This window comes from Octopus sinensis, linkage group LG16 (genome assembly GCF_006345805.1).
Source record: "Octopus sinensis linkage group LG16, ASM634580v1, whole genome shotgun sequence".
Taxonomy (NCBI): domain Eukaryota; kingdom Metazoa; phylum Mollusca; class Cephalopoda; order Octopoda; family Octopodidae; genus Octopus; species Octopus sinensis.
In genome coordinates this window covers 672,110-679,609 of record NC_043012.1, presented here as the reverse complement: position 1 = coordinate 679,609, position 7,500 = coordinate 672,110, and the positions used below count along the sequence as shown (strand labels likewise).

The following is a 7,500-nucleotide window of genomic DNA, read 5'->3' as shown; positions in this document are numbered from 1 at the left end:
TTTACCATCTCAATTATTTCCCAGGCCATGGTTTCTAACTATTTCCAGCCAAAAAATATTTGCTGAAGGCCAGTTTCATCAGTGGGACAGCCCAAGTTGCCACGCAGTAGGACTGAAGCCGGAACCATGTGGTTGGTAAGCAAGCTATTTACCAAACAACCACTCTTGCGCGTATATATATATATATATATATATATATGTGTGGTGTGTGTGTGTGTGTGTGTGTGTGTGTGTGTGTATGTGTGTATAAATATATATACACACATACAGAATTTGAGGAAGCACGTAAAGGATATTACTTTTCCAATTGTATCACACATAAATCAAACTATGCATCTTTTTAATTTTTATTGACTTTTATTGACTTCTTAATTTTATGAGCAACACACACACATACATACACACACATATATATATATAATATATATACACACGCACACACATACACGCACGCACATATATGTACGCGCATGTTTGTGTTATGTATTTATAACCCTCAACTTTCAGTTCTTTGATGGAATTTTAGGGTCATACATTGGGGCATGCTGCGCTTCATGCCCACTGTGCCATTCCCAATGAAGAAAGCTTCTTGGGAGAATGCCAAAGTTCAGGAATCCTGAAACAGTCTGGCAGCTGTAAAACAATCAAATATGTGGAAGAATACTGCTGTAATACTTAATCCTGTAGCAACTTTGTACTTAGCAATTAGCTCAGCTGTACATTGCAAACCAAAAAGCGTACACCGAAGTGCAAATTAACAGCTTTAAAAAATCATATAAATTACCAGTGAATGGTGTACAATGAACTGCTTGTCTGGTCGCAAATCCAAGCTAGCATTAAAAAGAAGGATACGTAACCCGCAAGATCGACTACCTGGCTGGAAGTCCCACTTTGAAAAAACTGCTCAGCAGCAATACAACATTGTGTATTTCAACAAAGTTTTAGATTCTGTCCTCTGTGAGCAAATGTTTCCGATTCCTTTGATGCATTACAAATGAAGTTATAAATGCTGTTTGTTCTTTCTATGCAGACTGCAAAAGTTTTGGGTGGGTAGGTCATTTACTGAAGCGGTGATTTTGACAAGACTGGTCCGCTTTCCTTCACTTTTAAATTCAAAGAAGAATCCTCGGCGATTTCTAAAATGAAGAGTAAAAGATTAATTTTGTAAGACATTGTTACTAATGCCATTTTGATAATACCTTTCACAATACGATATTCCAGATAATATTTTTCGAAACAGTTTCTTTCAGTGAACAGTGGTAATTAGAGAGCTTCTTACACATTATTTATTTAAATGTATATGTATGTAGAACAAAGTTATAGCCATAAAACTGGCATCGATAGATGTGACCTATGCACTGCAGAGCAAAGACTGCTCTGTTAAAAGAAATCATCACAACCTGTCGCTATATTTTGATACAGACCTTTGAAAAATGTAGACATGATAATAAATCCATTTCACGGAAATGTCCATAACTGCTTTGAATCTGTAATTTTGCAAAGTTATTTACGTGTGTGTGGTGGGGCATGAGTGAAGAGAAGTGGTCTCATACATTACATCTATTGCACATTACAAAATTATAAACGTTATATTGCTGTGCTATAAAATTGTAACTTCAAACATTTTCTTAATAATTTCTTAATTACAACATATTCTCATAAATACTTTATTTCATTTCAAGTTATGCATTCATGAAGTCGAAATTCTCAAAAGGGATAGAAATACTAAAATTAATTTATTGATTATCTCCTAAGGACCGTATATTGACATTTTTATTCATGTTTTTGTTCATATTCAAAGTACTTAGAATGCTTTAATGAAAAGCTAATAAAGTTTCCTATGCCGACCAAACCTCTTTTTATCTATTCCTTTCAAAGAGTGGCGCTAGAAATTTTCTGAATCAGGACAAAGTAGGGGTTATTTGGAACGTATTGTACGTGGAAACATCGCTTTTCAGCAGAAAGAAGAACAAAATTAGACTGTACTGCTTTCAACTCAGAGCCCCTTATGCTACCGTTCAACATAAGTCATTGCAGAAGCTTTTCAAGCTTACACTGAGGTTTCTCTATTTTTCACATTTTGCAGTAAGATGTTCAGCTGTTGGAAATATTCTGTTTGTTAAGTAAATTTACGTAGTTAAGAATGACCACTGTTGTATGTTTATTGTTTTATAAATAATCGTGATCGGTTAAGGAAAAAAAATTGCCTGTACCAACTTATGCTGTGTACACTTAGACTAGACGGGACATGATGAATAGATTAAAGTCCATCTCAGAAGCAGAGAGGCATATGCAGTCGTTAAAATCAAAACGAGGTCAGGGGTTTGGTATTTGAATACGAAAGTAGATTTTGCTTGAAGAGACTCCAGTTTCGAGATAAGAATGCAAGTGTAGGTAAATTCGTTACATTGTTTTCTTAAAACATGACAAAAGGAATGTGGACGCCCTTCAAAGTGAAGGATGGACGACTGTGTTTTCTGTCAGTTACCGGGAAGGAAACGATTTACTATTACGCTACACATACTAATGAAATGAAAGAGGAGAAATCAAAGAAAATCTTGAAACGTATTGCGCGCAAAAATTTATCTTGCCCCAAATTCACCTCTTCATATCTTTATTTTCTATCTGACATGAAGCATACTCAATTGAGGAAAGCTTTTATGTGACCTTCTCGCTCCATTGTCACATAAACATAATACATGAACGTTAGCCAATCAATTTTTGGTTTAAAACGCAAACTGGTGGCGTTTTAAGCCACATTCCTACTTTAAAAACAAACTAGTTTTATAACAATGGCCAGAATAGATATAATTCACGAAACAATTCCATACACTTTTCAAAATCTAATGTGAAACCAGTCAAGTGTATTCCTATATTTTTTTTTGAAATATAATTAAATTCTAATTAATTCGAATATTCTCTCTGATCATTTTCAACTTCATTTCTTCTATTCGTCCACTTGTTGGATTAATAAGAATCCCTCCACCTCTCTTTCTCTCTCTCTCTCTCTCTCTCCTGATGTGTATATATATATATTATATATATGTGTGTGTGTGTGTGTGTGTGTGTGTGTAAATATGCATATATATGTTATATATATATATATATATATATATATATATATATATATATACATATATATATGTATATCTATATCCATATATATATGTATATATATATATATCTATATCTATAGATAATATATATATTATATATATATATATATATATATATATATATATATATATATATATATATATGGGAGAGAGAGAAACAAAGACAGACAGAGGAAGGCCATTTTAAAATAATTTATGCAATGTATAATTCCGTTCTTTAGAATTAAAGAAAGAAATTAGAGTGAGAGAATAAATTATGTATATTCTTCAAAACTTTATTCATTTCCACCGTAAACTAATCTGATTTCTTTATCAACAATTATTGGCATTATTTCGAACAATTCAAAAACAAAAAATAAAAAAGGAATAAGATACGCACAATGGAGTTCATTGTTCGTTATCGCCATTTCTATCGCTCGGTTTATTTCTACTCATCATTCTTTCTGATATCTATAACTTCACGTGACAACAAGTAGCGTAATTATTTTGAATTGAACTGATACAAATACAGTAATATAATTTGAAATGGCAGCTGCACCGACGAAGTACGTACGATCGAAACGAATAAGCAATGGTAACAGATAATTCAATAATAAATTAAGGATGCGATTGTTTGTTTTTTCAAAATATCATAACAGAAAATATATTGTATACATGTGTACGACATTCGAATATCTATATACGCTTTACCAATTACAAAACTCTGCGTGTATGTGTGTTATTCTATAAATATAATTATGAGCTAAAGCTTATTATTGCGCCAGCGAATATAGGATTTTGGGGTCCGATTCCCACGTGTACTAATTACCCATTTTTTTCCGTCGTGGGCTTATGTGCCCCAAAATTAGACTATTTTATATAGCCAATATATGGTGAAATGTTTATTAGCTTTAGCTTATTGGTGTATTTATTAATATATATATGTATATATGTTATATAATAAATATATATATATATATATATATATTATATATATATATATATATATATATATAATACATAAAGGATAACAAAAAAATGGGACGAGAACGCAAACCATTCAGACAGATGATACAAAATTTTCCCCAAAGTGTGGAAAGCCAGCGGTGCCAAAATCACAAAGTATGGAAACCTATCGGTGCCGAAATTACAAAGTATGGAAGGCCACCGGTGCCGAAATCACAAAGTACGGAAAGGCAGCGGTGCCACCGCTAGGTTTCCATACTTTATGATTTTGGCATTGCTAGTTTTCCATACATTCTGTGATTTTGGCACCGCTGGTTTTCCATACTTTGTGATTTTGGCACCGCTGGCTTTTCCTACTTTGTGATTTTGGCACTGCTGGCTTTCCATACTTTGTGATTTTGGCACCGCTGGCCTTCCATACTTTGTAATTTTGGCACCGCTGGCCTTCCATACATTGTGTATTTGGCATCCGCTGGCCTTGTGATTTTTGGAAAATTTTCCACAAAAATTTTTCTAAAATTTTCACCGAAAATTTTACTCAAAAATTTTTCCAAAATTTTCCCCAAAAATCTTTCGAAAATTTTCCCCCAAAATTTTTCCAAAATTTTCACCGAAAATTTTCCCAAAAAATTCTTCCAAAATTTTCACCGAATATTTTCCCTAAAAATTTTTCCAAAATTTTCACTGAAAATTTTCCCCAAAAATTTTTCCAAAATTTTCACCAAAAATTTTCTCGAAAATTTTCCCCAAAAATTTTTCGAAAATTTCCCCAAAATTTTTCCAATTTTTCACCGAAAATTTTCCCCAAAAATTTTTCGAAGATTTTCACCGAAAATTTTCCCCAAAAATTTTTCGAAAATTTTCCCCCAAATTTTTTTTTAATTTTCACCGCCATGGGATTTTGCAGTAAATCCCTAAAATCATGCCATAACTTTTGGTTATCCTCTCAAATTACACCAAAATCTCAGGCAATTACAAATAATATCGTATTTATTGTATGTGAAAATTATAGAATATAAACAACTTTGATAAAAAATTATATCTACTTTTCTGACGAAAACATGCCGTTCTGAACATTTTCGCCGCCACTGTATATCTTAATATATATATATATAATATATATATAAATATGAGATAGGGGTTGAAATTCAACCCACCATGGGATAACATATATCCAATATACTGCTAGAGAGGTACCCACATGACTAATACATAAATGTTAAAATTGCCTGCAATAGTTCATCTACTGATTATGTGGGCAAAGGTAAAATATACCGTAAATTAATACTACAAAATTAGAAAATGGAGAACATACTTAAACCAATCAAACATCAACCCATCAGATGATACCCCAATCATACTTTATTAAACACCAATTACACATTACATAACAGTAAAGGCATTATACAAAATATATTGTAATATAATTAGACAAGGAAATAGAATATAAAATATAAAATATAATATAAATTATATAATTATATATTATATTTTATATTTCTATTTCCTTGTCTAATTATATTTACAATATATTTGTATAATGCCTTTACTGTTATGTAAGGGTGTAATAAAGTATTGATTGGGTATCATCTGATGGTTGATGTTTGATTGGTTTAAGTATGTTTCTCCATTTTCTAATTTTGTAGTATATATAATATATATATATATATATATATATACTTTCTTCTCTCTCTCTCTCTCTCTCCTCTCTCTCTGTGTATATATATATATATTATACAGAGAGAGAGAGAGAGAGAGAAGTGAGAGATATGCATATGTATATATATCTTGATACATGCGCATGGACATGCATCTGTGTACGTGTGTGTGTGTGTGTGTGTGTTTCGTGTGTGTTTCGTGTGTGCGTGCGCGAGCGTGTGTGTGCAACTAAATGCAAGAGAGTCTATGAATGTGTGCGTACCAAAAGGTGAGCTCCATGAATTGCGAGAAATATTACGGGAGGCTACTCTTTAAATTCTGAACTGAGTAACTTCCCCTGAAAATAAAATTTCTTGTATTTGTTAGTTGTTATGGTTTAGCCTAACGTCTACATCACACACACAAACAGACGTAGAAATAGTCATCCCCTACCTACCCCACGCGCGTACGCACACACACACACACAAACACACAGTCATACACACGCATACACACACCTTTTTTAAAGAAATACTTTACAAATCACATCATTTAATTCGTTTGCGGAATTAAATGAAAGCAGAATGCTCAACAAAATATCAATAATTGTATTAATCTCTCTATATATAAACGGCAAAATGTCTGCGTGCGTGTCCTTTATACAAATCCATAATTTTTCAGTCAGAGGGTTCGCACTTTCTATGGTCATTCAAAACCGTCCAAGGGTGGTCGTGCACATCTTTACATTTCCCAAGTCACCCCACAAAGCCATTAAAAAATCAATAAAAGTGACTTTTATGTGAATTTTCTATCCAAAATGCCCGAAACTTGATACGCCAATTGAATGCCAGCTAGCTGTATGTGATTGGTCGGAGATTTGGACAGTACTCGCGTGTATATGCACACGCACACAGCTGTATATCCATGCACTAGCACTATGACCCGGCAACGCCGGTCATAGTGGTAGTATTATTATAAATATAAAGCAGAATTGTTAGCTCACGGGCCAACGGGCAAATGCATAGCGGCATTTCGTTCACCTTCACATCCTGAGTTTCGAATCCACCTAGGTCGACTTTACTTCGATATCGATAAATAAGAACCAGTTGATCACTAGGGTCGATGTAATCAATTTATTGTATCTCTCAAAAGTCCGGTAGCCTGTTCCAAATTTTAAAGCAATATTTACATAAATAAACATGCGGTTAGCTGGATGAATCGTTAGCACGCCGGATAAAATGGTTTGGCGCCTTTCTTCTGGTTTTACTTTCTGCGTTGAAATTCCACCGAGGTCGAGTTTTCCGTTCGCGGTCGATGAGAGAAGAACCTTCTGAACACTACTGTTGATGTAATTAATTAGTTGCATTTTTAAATTGCAGACCTTCTGCCTGTATTATAATGAATATTCTTCTATATTCTACACTAGGCATAAAGCCCAAAATTTTGGGGAAGAGGGTCAGTCGATTAGATTGACCCCAGTGCGCAACTGGTACTTGATTTATCGGTTCCGAAAGGATGAAAAGCAAAGTCGACCTCAGCGGAATTTGAACTCAGAACGTAAAGGCAGACAAAAAAACCTTTAAGCATTTTGCCTGGCGTGCTAACATTTCTGCCAGCTCACCCCTCTAAATACTGTGCATATTCGATTCTACCCTAGGCTCCAGTACGCAACTGGTACTTAATTTAACGACTCTAAAAGGATAAAGGCAAAGTCGACCTCGGCGAAATTTGAACTCAGAACGTAAACGGCAGACGAAATAAGGCTACGCATTTCGCCCGTGTGCTAACGCTTCTGACAGCT

At 33.8% G+C, this 7,500-nt stretch overlaps 1 long non-coding RNA gene across 1 annotated transcript in view; it reads right to left on the bottom strand.

Moving 5' to 3' along the window:
• The window catches only part of LOC118766461, a 17,057-nt gene that overhangs the window by 2,854 nt on the left and 6,703 nt on the right, over positions 1 to 7,500 (bottom strand). The window contains exon 2 of the long non-coding RNA XR_005002395.1: positions 5,742 to 5,749. This is a non-coding gene — a long non-coding RNA (uncharacterized LOC118766461). The remainder of the gene's footprint in view (positions 1 to 5,741; positions 5,750 to 7,500) is intronic.